Source organism: Eptesicus fuscus, chromosome 4 (assembly GCF_027574615.1).
Source record: "Eptesicus fuscus isolate TK198812 chromosome 4, DD_ASM_mEF_20220401, whole genome shotgun sequence".
Classification (NCBI taxonomy): Eukaryota; Metazoa; Chordata; class Mammalia; order Chiroptera; family Vespertilionidae; genus Eptesicus; species Eptesicus fuscus.
In genome coordinates this window covers 56,818,489-56,833,753 of record NC_072476.1, presented here as the reverse complement: position 1 = coordinate 56,833,753, position 15,265 = coordinate 56,818,489, and positions in this window count along the sequence as shown.

Genomic DNA, 15,265 nt, shown 5'->3' with positions numbered 1-15,265 from the left:
CTGCCTTTAAAAAGGTCCTTTTTGGGCGGGCTTCTTATTTTTCCTATTGGTCTGAGCCATTTCACCAGGACCATACACTGTACATACGTTCCAAGTAACATGAGCTTTAAAATTGCAATACCTATTAGCAATATGGTCATCATGGAAAATAATAGCTAATTTAAAATGTGGGTATCACATATAAAATGCTCTGCTAATTAATGGCGCTCCTCATTGGTATGAGAACAGTGGTGTGTCTAGTATTTTTATTCTTTATTAAAAGTATAATATACTTAAAAAGTTTTCACATCTGCATGGGAGGAAAGCAAACTATACTTTAGCATTAGGTGAGGAAACCTTATATGTAAAGGGATTCCACAACTTTAACTACATATTTGGAAATATATACATGGGGATCAACTTATATGTGAAATACTGTGAACTCATTTATGATCATTGCAAGTATAACAGCAATTATGGGTACACGTTTAGTAGTATCAATATAAAATGATTTTTGCATACAAGAAAAATGCATGATTCAGATTTGAGGAGTTGCTTGTGAGGTCCTGTTCCATCTGCTGAGCTTGCCTTTCTGCCTCAAGGATATTCTGCACAGGCAAGTCCACAGTTGTCCTAGACTGAAAAAGACCAGGATGCTTTATTATTAGCAACAAACGTGTGTGTGTTTTCCTTTAAGGGTATCAGCTGCTACAAGAACAAACTTGAAAACCTTTTTCTGGGTTTACTTCTATGTGGCAATAAAATAGCTTTCTCTAAACTGATTCTTTTGACTTGGTATTAAGTCATCATTTTTATTATCTGTTGAAATATACAAATTAAATATTCATGTAACTATCTTCAATGCACACATGAAAGTAATTTTATATTAATTGGTAATATTAAGACCTGATTCAGTATGTAATTTACATTCTTAAGCAACATGGTCTCACTATTGATTAATATTTGTTTACAAGTTTCATAGTGTATGATATGGGAAGTGACTCACATTTTGTATTGTAAAGTGCTAATATTTTTGAGCATTTCCTAGGTTTTGCTCCATACTAAGTAATTTACATGCATATTTTGTATCATTTCATCTCCATACAAATCTCTGAGGCAAAGTATTATTATTCCCATCTCACAGATGAAAACTGAGGCACAGAGAGGTTAAATAATTTATTCAAAGTACAGAAAGCAGGATCTGAACACAAGCAGTCCTCTTGTCAGGCTACCAAAAGATAATGTAGGTTAGTGGTCCTGACCTGGCATCAGAGTCACCCGCGGGGCTCATTAAAACACAGATTGCTGAGCCTCACCACCGGAGAGACAGTAGGTCTGGTCTGAGACCTGAGCATCTGCATTTCTAAGAAGTTCCTGGCCATGTGAGGCTGCTGTCCTGAGGACCACACTGAGATACCACGATGTAGATGAGTCTGAAAGTCAGGACAGCTGAGATGGATACTGTGGAGACTTCAGGAACTAGAGATGCTACCATGCGACTAGAGAAAGAAAAGGAGACAATGGGACACGAAGGCAGAGAGCAAAGCAAGACGTTCAGGAAGAGGGAATCTGAGGAAGAGGAAATCAGGAGCCAGGGCCCTGTGTCAAAGGGCAAGACTATGGTCAGGAGGAGAGGGCAGGTGGGAACTCCTGCTAGGAAAATATATGTCAAATCCAAGAAGGGAACTTGAAAAGGAACATTGAAAGTGCCACAGTAATTTCTACTTAAAAAAGTCAACTCGGAGGAAATATTTGACTTTTTTAAAGCATAAGGATATAGCAAACAGCAAACCATAGTAACAGACATCAATCTCAGACAAGAAATGACCCTCAGCCCTAAGCTACTGGATCCTCTGGCAGCCACCTAACCTCTCTGGGCCTCAGTCTCCTAGATCTTCATCTTATTCTGATTTATTTCTAGAGCCCTTTCTTGTTTTAAAGGGCTAAGTTTCCATTGATGGGAGTAGTGGGTTATGACTTTCTAGTATATTTGCTTTACCAATCTGCTTCTGTCTGACATCCACATTGCTTATAAACCAACTCATCCTATTGTCCAGTCTGAGTTAGCAAGGAGACATATGAATGTTTTGTGCTTTCTTATTAAAAAATGTGATATTGACATTTGTTTCCGGTTTGGGTTTTACTAGTAGTCTTTAGATTTCAGTGTAGTTAAATTGCGATATATTTTTAGGATCCAAAAAAGAGAGGATGATCTAATGTTTGTTGCTTCTTGAGTCCTTCAGTGTGGAAACAGGGAAGCCATCGATACAGTCAGTGGGAGAAGCAGGGTGCACTGAGTTTATGTTCTTGGTTATAATTGATGAAGGCCACTCAGGGACATGTTCCATTTACTTTCAAATTAAGATGACATGCAATGTCTCCTGCTCACCCAATTCTTTATATTAAAAAGCTGAGGCACTTTTTTAAATCAATGGGAGAGGAAGATGGGCTTATTTCCACGTCTGGGTCTCAGGAGAATTTACGAAGGGGCTGTTCCAGGCCAAGAGACCAGCAGAGGAATCTCAGGGTGCTGGTGTTCCTCTGGACATCACTCCCACAGATGTCCTCTTCTCACCCAGGGTGGGGCCAGTAATATTCCAGTCTCCATTCCCATACTATTTTTTAAATACATATTTTTATTGATTTCAGAGAGGAAGAGAGAGAGATAGAAACATCAATGATGAGAGAGAATCATTGATCGGTTGCCTCCTGCACACATCCCCTACTGGGGATCAAGCCCGCAACCCAGGCATGTGCCCTTGACCGGAATGGAACACAGGACTCTTCAGTCCACAGGCTGACTCTCTATCCCCTGAGACAAACCGGGTAGGGCTCCCATACTATTTTAACTGTAACCCAAAAAGCATGCGACAGTGGATTTTGAGTCTGCTTTTGAGTTTATTAAACATGGCCATCTGTTTCCAGCTCTATGTTCAACTTCTAATATATCATTAAGCAGACTGAAAAGAATCATGATGGTGATTTTGCAGTGCATACTGCACTTTTTGTAGTACAGGGAGTTTGTAATTTTCATATACTCACTTTTCAAATATAAAAACTGCAATCCAAGAGACAGAAAGTAGCTTTCTAGGCCATCGAGCAAGCTGGTAGCAGAAGCAGAATTAGAACCTGGGTCATTTGTCTTTCAGCCTTTGCCATCAGCAAAGGTTTTCCTTTTATATTTATTTCCCACTTGCATATACACCCGCACACTCCCACATGTTTGCACACTTTCACACTCTCACAGTCCTTCACTCACACACTCCTTCACGCTTACACTCCCACACGCCCACACCCATCTCTCTTCAGGAGCGCCGGACAGCAGCCCAGATTCCTTTTGTTGGATCAGAGTGACCCACACAGGGTTTGAGACCTGATGTCCACACCCAGCCATGGGTTCAGACCAGGACTTGGCCCACATGGCTCTGACTCCAGCTTTTCTAGTGCTGGCTTAGGTGGCAGGCAGGGAGAACAGGAATCTTCAAGAGAAAATGGTCGAGAAAGCATCTAGTCACAGTATTTATTCTAAGATGAAGTAGTCAGAAGGGAGTTGATGTCAGACAATAAGTGACAAGAGTGAATTTTAAAGACAAAAACCTATGCACATATGCATAACCCATGGACACAGACAATAGGGTGGTGAAGGCCTGGGGTGGGAGTGGGGGCGGTCTAGAAGGGGTCAATGGGTGGAAGAGAGGAACATAGGTAATACTTTCAACAATAAATATTTTTTTAAAATAAAAATAAAAAACAAAGACAAAATCCAGGAGAGTTTACACTTCAATTTCATTAATTGAATAGGATCAGAAAGTAGAAAACAAAATCCAGGTGCCTGATAGCAAGGTAAGCAAGTGGAAGTGGAGTGTTGAGATTTCTGTGGTGTCAGAGGCTAACTGATGTCCTACTGCTCGACACTAACCATATGGAAGATGGTTTGGTTGCAGCTGGGTTTTGAGGCCTTTTTACCAGGTGACCCTCTTTGCTCTATTCTGTGGCAGCTTCTGACATTTAGGGTCTTGGTCTCTTCCTTGGGCAAAGGAGGCAAGGGTGACAAAGCTTAAAGAACACTTAGATTTTATAATTCAAACCTTTGGGGCAGTAGCTATAGGTCTAGCCATCCCCATCCCCAGTTGGTGATCTAACAAATGTCGCCCAGGTGAAATGGGATTTTCTGAAGGTGCCCCAAATTCTGCTGGGTCAACAATGAAGCATCTCAGGAAAGTCCCTCACGTGTGGTGTCAGAACAATCTAGAACATGTTCTTGCAACCTCCCAGAAGCTGAATATCAAGTTTATCCAGACTTGGATCACAGTGTTCACTGTACACAGCTTTTAATTAATCAACAAATTAGCCAACAATATGCAGATGATAGGTTAGATAATTATTTGGCATATCTGTCACCTTCTCTTTTTATGTAGCCTATTTTATATCAGGGAAAAATGGATGACCACAGGGATGGATAGGACACTGCCTCACCTATAAACTCCACCTCTGGTCGAGACACAGGCATAACCTACTATCTCCAAGAGTATAACTATTTCTTTACAGATAATAAAGCCCGAAGTTTTTACCTTATGAAGAATGTTTTTAAATTTTATCTTGTGATATGCTCTCCTTAAAAACAATTTTACTAAGAGTCCACATAGAGACAAAAACAGAACTCCCAAGTTTCAGGCTAGTCCATGCACCAACAGTAAGTTTGCAAATACAAAGGTCTCACATTTTGTCAAGAGAAGGTACAGACCTCTTAGAAGTTAAAAACAAGTACCATTTTCTAATGGAACTTGGCTTTTATTCTAAGCCGACATCTGGACTAATTTGGCAATGAAGGCTTTATATTTTAAACCTGAAAGGAAGAAATAGACTAAATAAGTTGTATTTTAGAGTTGATCTGATATCTTAATTTTTATTTCCACACAAACTCTCACTTAAGGTTAAATTATGATATGAGTCTTCTTTGATCTTTCTACATCAGTTGGATGGTGAGTCATTTCTCAGTGTTTACTTTGTGGTATCATAATAAAAATATTGTAGCAGTTTGGACTTACTATTCAGTCTTTCTCAAAGAAGTAATCCTAATGCCAAATGAATAATCAAAACACCAAAGTATTTTATCAGTTGTTAACATGTCAATCATAAGAAAATCTGTCTCTAAGAGAATCACCTCCCTACAAGTGAATAAAACAGTAATCACTGTGGAGTAATTTTTTTTAATCGGCATATCAAATCTGTATAACAATCAAAAATATAAATATCATGTTTCTAGATAGCATTCACTAGTTATAATTCTTTTCTACAGTTCCTGAGGAGTTCTTGTTTTTGTTTTTTGGGGGGTTTTTTATTCACTTTTTTTGTTTTGTTTTTTTTATATTGCCAAAACATATGCTATTGGCCATATAAGGCAAAATGGCCCTGTGTGTAGAAGACCACATGGCAAAAGCTTGCAGCTCAATTAAAACCAGATCTCTTGACATCTTGATGCATCTGAGCCCCAGCCATATGAGGGTAATTCTGTCAGCTTCCCCCACTCTTGATCAGTGTAAGCACATCTATTCTTAGACTATGAAATATGTGCCTTAGGTGTCGAGGGAAGAATTGCTGGCTCGTCCCAGCTGCGGCCTGGTGGGGAGTACTTTGTGTGGTCGGTGAACAGAACTTCCCTGCCTTTCTTCCCAGCTGCGCACCTCTGAGTTGGAGAAGGTGTACCCCAGGCTCATCACTCCTCTTTGTGCTCTCGCACTAAACTGGGAGCACTGAAAAGAGGCCGGCTGGGCTGGGAGGTGCAGAGGGCACTTTGTTCCCACTGAGCAGAAGAATGGCATAGAAAAGAGACGAAACAATTGCTCCTCTTAGGCTGCCTAGAAGGAAGACAGAGGCCACCAAATGAATAAACATTCCTTGGGAGCTTCTACACCAGGCTGGGAACTAACTGTATTTTGCGTCAAAACTGAATAAGTCAAGGGGAGGGGAAAAAATCCAAAAACTATTAGGTAGAAGATATGGGGGAAGGGGAGCTTAAAGGGCAGTTTATTTTTATTCATTGGTGATGAACTTGAAATATAATCATTTGATGACTTCCAAGGCTGTTTACATGGTGAAGACATTTTTCCAGTGTTTTCAAACCAACAAAAGATAAGTTTTTGTATTTCTACATTAGTTGTAGCTTAATTTAAATAGTTTTAACTAAAAAAAAAAATAACCTATTGTTTTATTTAAGCCATTGCCACCAGAATCAATCAAAAGTAATAAAAAAATAGATGTGAAGTAAGGCGTGATAATTTTCATTGGGGTTACAAATAGAATAAGCTGAATTTTTAGTTTCAGGAACCACTGCTAGCATTTTCCATACCATCTAAAGCCTGGGAATTACATTGTTACGTATTCTAACTCAGGCTTCCGATGCATCTTAGAGATCATCATGAAAAAAGCCAGTCTGTTTCCAGTTACTTTGAGGAGATGGCCATTTTTCATTTTGTTCGTTAAAGAGTCTAAAATTAAAGGGACTAAAATACAGTTTCTGCAAAAATCAAAAAAGGTAAAAATGCCTTCCAATTTTTAAAAATTCTTTCCTACAGTTTATGTTTGAATAAACATTTGAAAAGACTCTATAAATCAGTTTACCCACCACTAGTACAGAGGAATCAAAATACAAAATAGATTACTGTGATCATAATAAGTGTTCTTAGACTTAAATAACAATCTTTGAAGAAAAATTATTCTAACAATTAGTTGATTGAGTTTGCCCTGGTAGCTGAAAACTAAGTTTATTTTTGTTGGAATACATATGACTTTTAGAAATAGAAAGTTTCGTTTGCTTTTATTATTGCCTGGAATAACAAGCGTTAGGTTCAAGTTGTTCGTTTGAAGACCACTTTTGTCTTCCTTTAAGAGTAAAATGCTTTCCAGATATCCTGCACCTGTTTTCACAACCATGACATAGTTAGAAAATTTCCTTCTGCTTAACATTAGTTGCTAAGCAGAATATATTTCAGAACACCAGCTGTAAAATTGTCAATCAAGCAAACATTGCCAAGTGTTTGGTAATCTGATAAAACCTTAAATTAACAGCCTTCTCTGATATCTAACAGTCAATGCTAGGACATTTAACTTTACCAAGTCATGCCTTTTATGGTGTGAAATCAGAGATGTGATTAAAAAAAAAAGTCTGAAATCTCCATGTTTCCTACTCTTTCATTGGGGTCCTTGTTTGACTCTCTTAATCTTTTGATTGGAAGCACTCTGACATGACTGGCCAAGTTCACAAAGGTAGAAAAGGTTTGATCAACAGCAGCAAAAAAAATTCCTCTCAGTACCAATAGAATAGAAATTCTTTTATTAAAAAACCCCCACATTTTCACAATATATTTTACTTCATTTTGCATAAGAAAATGTGAGATCCAATCCAAGACTCTTAAAACTGTTTGGTGACTTTTGTCATTAAATGTGTCGATCTGATTTATACCAAATATAAGGCAACATGCAGATGCTTGCCATTGTAAATTCGAGTTTTAAGAGCTGCTGAGTAAAGTGTTAAGGGTAGAGGTTTGGCAGAGATTATTCATCCTCATGGCCAGAATGGAAGTAGATGGAGAGCTTTTGTGTAAGTGTTCCTTTGAATACTTTTTGATTATGCCTTAAGCAACCCTGTGTGATAAAACAGAAAGTGGACTATGGGACATTGTTTCCCTTACCTTGAATCTAAAGAGATACCAATGTAGGGATTATACACTGAACCAATACTTATTATAATGGAGTTGGGTGCTGTGTTTGTTATTGCCTCTACTTTTCCAATGGATTGCATGTGACCGTGATAAAGAAACAGTCTATGATAGCTAAACAAAGGAGTAGTCATTTCAGTTTATGTTTGAACTTCCACTCTTCTGTACAAATCAAACAAAGTGGTTTCCAGCTGCTTACTTACTCCAACCATAAAACACTATTTTATCATATACTTTTATGCATATCTATAAATACATTATATAAACCATTGCAATATGAGAAAGTTAAGGTTTCAATTGCATCAGAATCAGGAAACATAAAGTTAGGATGGCCAAAGCACTTTAAACTCAGCCCCTCCTCCACCCCCCACCCCCCCATTATCAGCAACATGATAGTGCCTTTCATTTAATGAATTCAGTTTGTTACCATTTGTGTTATAGCGCGGGCATCTGGTTATGGGTGATGAAGAAGCTGGCAAACCTGTGGAGAACCATTCTTCCTGAGGAATATAGTACATTCTATTTTCATCACTTTACACTCACAATCCCAAAATAGTGCAAGCCTGAGACAGCTATGAGGGTCTTTCCCTCCCAGGACCCATAGTATATCATGTGGGACACAACCTATGAGTTTAACCAAATCATTAAACTCAGAGAGAGAAAGCACTTTGAATAGTAATGTCTTTTTTATTTTATTTTTATTTTTTAAGTATATTTTATTGATTTTTTACAAAGAAGAAGGGAGAGGGATAGAAAGAAACATCGATGAGAGAGAAACATCCATCAGCTGCCTCTTGCACACTCCCTACTGGGGATGTGCCCGCAACCAAGGTACATGCCCTTGACCGGAATCGAACCTGGGACCCTTCAGTCCACAGGCTGACGTTCTATCTGCTGAGCCAAACCCGTTAGGGCAATGTCTTTTTTTTTTTTTTTTAGTAGCAATTATGGGATTGTGTCTAATCACATAAGAAAGCACTCAAAGAAAAGTTTTAGAAAATGTAAAAAAATCATAAAAAGAAAAATAATATTTTAAATTTTTCTAAATGTCCTTACTATCCTTACAGAGGCTTTGCATGTCTGTTTTATAAAATAGACATGCTACGGAAATAGTTTGTAGGCCACCTCTTTTGGTTAGTATTTTATGATTATTTTTATACCACAATAAATATATTTTTTACACGTGCCCCTGAGTCGGGTGAAGCCGTGCCCCTGGGTCCGGCCGAGACCAAACCAGAGGGAGTCGGACCTCCGTTACCACCATTTGTCCACCATCCAGAGCTGAGGGGTCAGTGCTGACATGTACACATAAGGAACTGGTGGACATTGAAATTGGGTCTCAAAAGAACTGTTGGTCCAGAAAGAAACTCACTACAGACTGATTCATTTGCCTGTCAGCATAACTATTATTGCTCGTCTCACATTCAGTTCTTATAAGTATATATCTAGTGACACATGATCTCGCTCATCTAGGGGAAATGATGAACAACATAGACTGAGGAACAAGAACAGAACCAGAAACAAGGAGGCATCGATCGGACTATCGGGCCTCAGAGGGAGGATAGGGGAGGGTGGGGGGGAGGGGGGAGAGATCAACCAAAGGACTTGTGTGCATGCATATGAGCCTATCCAATGGTTAAGTTCAACAGGGGGTTGGGGCATCCGTGGGGAGGGGTGTGGGATGGGAATGGGGGGATGAAGACAAATATGTGACACCTTAATCAATAAAGAAATTAAATATATATTTAAAAAAAAAACATGGTTGTTTAAGGCTACATATTTCATTGTATGTATGTAAAATCTTTTGCTTAACTACTCTCCTATTTTTGGATTTTAAGAAATGTACTATTAAAAACAAGGCTACATTGTACCAACTTTAATTTTTTAGAATAATATTTTAGAAATAGACTTTTGTGTCGGGCAAGCGAATGAATTTTTAAGGTTTTTTGGTAGCTATTGCTATATTATCTTTCAGAAAGCCTATTCTGTACCAATTGTATATCCAGCACAATATTCCTTTAAGTGTAACTCTTTATGGAAACCTCTCTGCTCACATTTTACTAAGAAACGTTTTCAGTAAATTGAACAGTTGTATCTAGCCCTGTATAATAAAATATAATAAAAAATGATTAAAACATCTAGACCAACCATTTTATTCTTATACTGAATGAGGACAAACTTTTGAAGTTTCAGTTTAAACATGTACTTATTTCCTCCATATTGATATGATTTTACTCTCCATCTTCATATCCGGACTCTTACACTTGCAAAAAGTCCCCTTAAATTTGTAAAGGTTTCATTGCTGCTGTGTCATTACACTGAAGGCAGCATATAAGGGAGATCTCTTCTTCAAGCTACCTACGCCAATAGAATTGAGCCAAAAGAATGCAATTTGCCAAACTATACAATGCTCAGTTGGCATGTGGTTGTACACACACAGAGAAGCAATGCAGGCAGGGGAGTTTGAGCTTTTGGTAGTGGAGTGTGCCTTCTCCATCCCCCATGTCCACTAGTCTGCTAGTGGTGTGATGTGTCAGTGGTCTTAATGATAGCCTCTCTCTCTCTCTCTTCTCTCTCCCTCTCTCTCCATCCCTCTCTTCTCTCTTTCTCCCTCTCCCACATCCTCTCTACCTCCTTCCTTCCATCTCTCCCTCCCCCTTCCTCACTTCCTTTCTCCTTCTCTCTGTTTTCTTTATGAGGAAAGAGGGGGAAAAAGGAATGCAATCAATGAGAAAACGCTCCAGTGAAGGTGGATAATAAGCAGCTGCTGCCTGGTACCCCAAACGCACAGATGAGACCCAGCCTTGTGTTGCTTGTGAGCAGGGAAGGATCACAGACTTTGACATAACCGCTTTGGGATGCCATCACTTTTATACTTTGCATCTCTGAGGAAGTGAACAGAGGGGAAGGGAAGTTTGGCTGTTGGGTGGTGCAGGGAGGCTGAGTGCGCTCACTGGCACGTGCATACCTCTATACATATTTGTGGTGTTACCTTAAACCTATCAAACATGAAGTAAAATGATAGGTAGCTAAATGGTCAAGAATATAGAACATAAAAAATATAGTGCAATATTTGAGATATGTTTATGATCATAATCTCATTATCCCATTAGAAGTATATACTATATTTGCTCCATATCTTTGGTTTAGAGAACGGAGACAGGCAGATTTATATAACCTAAATCTTCTGATTTTTATAACTGAAATCTGCTTTTTAATTTCTTTTATTTTTTCCATCATCATTTCTCCCCTCTATGCCCTCTTCCACCTCTACCCACCACCACCACCCCACAATCACCTCACTGTTATCCATGTCCATGATTTCTCTCTCTCTTTTTTTTTTTGCTCAATCCTGCTGTCCCCTAAGCCCCCAACCCCCCAACACACACACACACACCAGAGCTGTTTGCCTGCTCTCTGCCTTCGAGTCTAAATCTTTTGATTTTTAAACCAATGATCCATATTTCTGGTTGAGTGTCTATGTCTTTTATTTTTTTAAAAAATAGAATTTTATTTCCCTTAGTCTTCCATTTCAGCCAAGTTCCCAGATCCTTACCTTTTTATTAACTGTGGATGGATTCCAACCTATTCACCCTGGTAAAGGAAGCAAACTTTTCAAGCATGTAGCAAATGTTTATCTAATTACATTTTCATGAGGTGCACATTGTTGCTGGGGTTTTTGCTACAGCAGCATTTCAACCCTTATAGTGTGTTGGTCTTGAATTGGTGGGCTGTTATTATTTGTAAACTCCAAAGGTCAATGCACACGCACACACTCCACACACAAAACCATGCGAAAGTTAAGGACAGCTTCTATTGAAAAGAAATCTATGTTTAGACCGTGAATATCCTGCCTCAAGAAAGCCAAATCAATCAAAAGCCTGCAGTTTTCTCAGGCTCCATTTCTCTTTGTGACAAGTTAGTCACAGGAAAGCACACACACGCACACATACACACTCACACCTGCACCTGGGAATCCGAGGCACTCCGTAGCCTGAAGCATCATTCCCCAGCGCATGAAATGTAAGGGGCTCCCATGGAGACCCTGCTCTCACTCTGTGTGTTGTAGGGTCGTTGTTATGTTGGTGCTACTGGTGATCAGTTTCTGTTGGACCCCAGGTGCAGAGAGTCAAGTTAATTAATCATCTTCAGTTCAGAACTCTCAATCACCAGCGATCTGGACAAGGCCCCTCACATGTATGCATTTATTCCTTTTCAGTCCTATTTTTCTCTCCCCCACAGAGGAAGCCATTTTAATGGGTTTAATACATTCCTTTGACTTGCAAGGGTGCTCTATAAGACATTTGATAAGTTTGTGGTACCATTCTGTTAAATTTTAATGAGACCAAAACATCTATTTCTTCCAGCTTTTAAATGTTTCAAAGTGTGGCTTGTACTCCTACCTTTACACAGAACCTCTTTGGTACTGTGGCTGTGAGGAAGGAATGATTTTCTGACCTGTCCTGGTCTGCCTGCTACCCTCCCGGAACAAGTCCTGTGCTCCTTCGCTCGTATTTCCCTTTCAGCTTTCTCATCTTCTAGGACTTTACCAAAATACTAGGAAAATTATGCAAATTATTCGCAGAAATACTAATGCATGGCTGGAGCCAGGAAGTTTCAAACAGACTTTTCTTAACCGACTATATTTGTCATGACTTTTTTACTTGCATGTTCTTCCCATGGTGTGGTTTGCAGAGAGCACACAGACTGAGACTTACATGTGATCTGTGCTAGGTGCTGCTCTTGAATCCCTTCATTCCAGTCACTATATTAAGATTTAGGGGGAGGGGTGGACCTGTTAGAGAACCATCAAGGCAGTATTTCATTAAGAACCAAAATTCCTAGAACTTAATTTTTTTTTTAATATATTTTATTGATTTTTTACAGAGAGGAAGAGAGAGGGATAGAGAGCCAGAAACATCGATGAGAGAGAAACATCGATCAGCTGCCTCTTGCACACCCCCTACTGGGGATGTGCCCGCAACCAAGGTACATGCCTTGACCGGAATCGAACCCGGGACCCTTGAGTCCGCAGGCCGACGCTCTATCCACTGAGCCAAACCGGTTTCAGCAGAACTTAATTTTTTTAACTTTAACAAAATCATTGGGGTTGATGTGGTCAAACAAGTCCTCACTGTAGACCACTCCCCTCTTCTCCACGAACCCATCATTAACCCTCATTTACACATAAGGAATTGAGCCCTAAAGAGAGTACTTGCCCATGGCCACACAGTTGTCAGGACTGGAATCTAGATAGTGTTAACTCCAAGGTCCATGCGCTAAAACTGGTTCTCCAGTAGTTTACTAATATTGTCAAAACTTGGCTTGGCATTATAGATAGGTATGTCTGTGCCACCCTGTGTTCCCGAGTTCCTCAGTGGTCTTGGGCCCCCTGTGTGCCAGGTGCAGTGCTGAGCCCGGCATCTTCTCTAGGAGCTGAAGGCCTAGCAAAGCAAGCAAGGCTTACCTGTCCAAGCCCAGACATTCTTATTCAGGGGAAGTCCAGTAAAGTGCACATTGAAGGCATCCTTAAAGAGGAAAGATATAATAAGGAAGCCTAAACAGTGAACATAAAACCGAGCCCCTTTTGGCTCAAAAGCTCAAAGTGCTCTTTCTACAGCTTGAGTCTCCCATTCCTGACTACACACTCACCCCTGACTGGAATCTCACATATTGGACTCATTCTCATAACTTTAGGTCAAACGTTACATAGAAGTCTGTATTTATTATTATGATTACACAAAATGATTATTTGGATTTTAGCATCAAATTCCTAATTTTGTAGACATGAAAGCATGATTTTAGAATCTGATTCTAATGAAAAGAGGAAGACTTCCCAGGATCCATGTAACAATCTATTTGTTCCACTCCTGGAAAAGCTATTCATCGAAGTCCATAAAACAGCAATGGATTAAAGTCAGGAAAGTGCCATTTTGAAAGTTATTTCCTGGAATTTTGTGTAGGCACTCAAGAAATTGTTACTTATGAAGCCGTAGTTTGGATTCTTAGATGTATGCCACCAAGCAGAATATCCAATGTTATAAGCGGCACCCTAACAAAACAGACATGATATGGAAACAAATACTGGTCCAGAGGCTCGCCCGGGTCACCTCCAGGTCACCCATCCACATGAGCAGCATTTCGTGATTTGGTTCAGTGCTGCCCTGAGGTACACATTAACTTTAGCTGAAGCGAACTGCTGAAGATTTCCTCAGGAATGAGTCCAAGCAATTTCCCTTCTTTCTTCATTTGTAATGTGTTGACATTAATTAGTACCTAATTCCTGGTGTGTGTTCAGGCTTCAGTGACAGACAGAAGGAGCGATTTCTGAGCAGATTAGGCACACGGCCTCCTGGCATGGTTCCAGGGATGGAGGTGCACACTGCCTGGCTGCTCTCCGGAGCGGGTCCTCAGGCTGGATTTGGTCCCAGAGATTTTAAAAAGAGAACAGGAAATGGTTCTACTTAATAGCAATAATCACCTTTCCTTAAGAAACCAAGGTACTCTGGGTTATTGTCCAAGATTAATAGAGAATAAAAGGTGGAGTCATTTAATGGCCATGCACAGTGACTGAGCCAGTCAGTGTCAGAAGCGGGTCTGATTTCAGGACCCTCTGGCTTTATGGGTTTTCAATTTATGAATTTCTTCACGCATCCCCGATCCCACATCTGCACAGGCAGTTTCTACATTTCAATGAAAATGAGCAGTTCTGAAGGATAGCTTCCTAACAGCAGTTGGCTATATTTAGAATTGAAGTACAGGGGAACCTGAAAGAGTAGAATGGGATATTTCATGTGTATTGTGTCTTCATCTACTCAAGAGAGCCTTCCCCTTGGTCAGAGCTGTGGCAACCCTGTGCCATTACAGAGCTTCACTGGAAAGCGCTATTAAAGGCCTCTGTTTGCCCACATCCTGCTGTATTAGGATCTTCATTTATAAAACATGTTTGATTACTAGAAAGATGGAGATGGAGAGGGAACAAATTAGTAAATGGTGAACCTCGGGGAAGACAACTAAAATTGTACTTTTAAAAAGCAAGTGTGAATAGTACACAGATCCTAACGAACGACCCAGCAGTGAGCAGCCTGGAGAAGAGAAATACACACAGCAATGGACATAGAATCTGAGTGAAACAAGGAAGGAGCGACTGAGGTTTATAACCTAGTCCCACTTACGCGAATTAACAATGCAAGTGCACGGACCAACAATACCCATTTCTCAAGAATGCAAAAAGGATACATAAACACATTAGGTTTCTTTTCAGAGGAAAGAAGGAAATGGGCATGAAAATGAGGACAAAATAATATGAATAAACAGAGAGGGGCTTTCCCAGGACTTACTATAATAAGCCATGAGCTGAGGGATATGATCAGCTCAATTCTGCACCTGAATTATAAAAATATTAAGTGCCATACTAATGTCCCACCTTTGGACTTCTGGCTCCCAATTTTAATCTCACTCTGTGCTTTATGGTAATATTGTGAGGCCTATGAACAAGCACATCACAAACAATTCCCTTGCTATATATACTCATGGTTAATACTGTCCATGGAATAGTCTAAATAGAA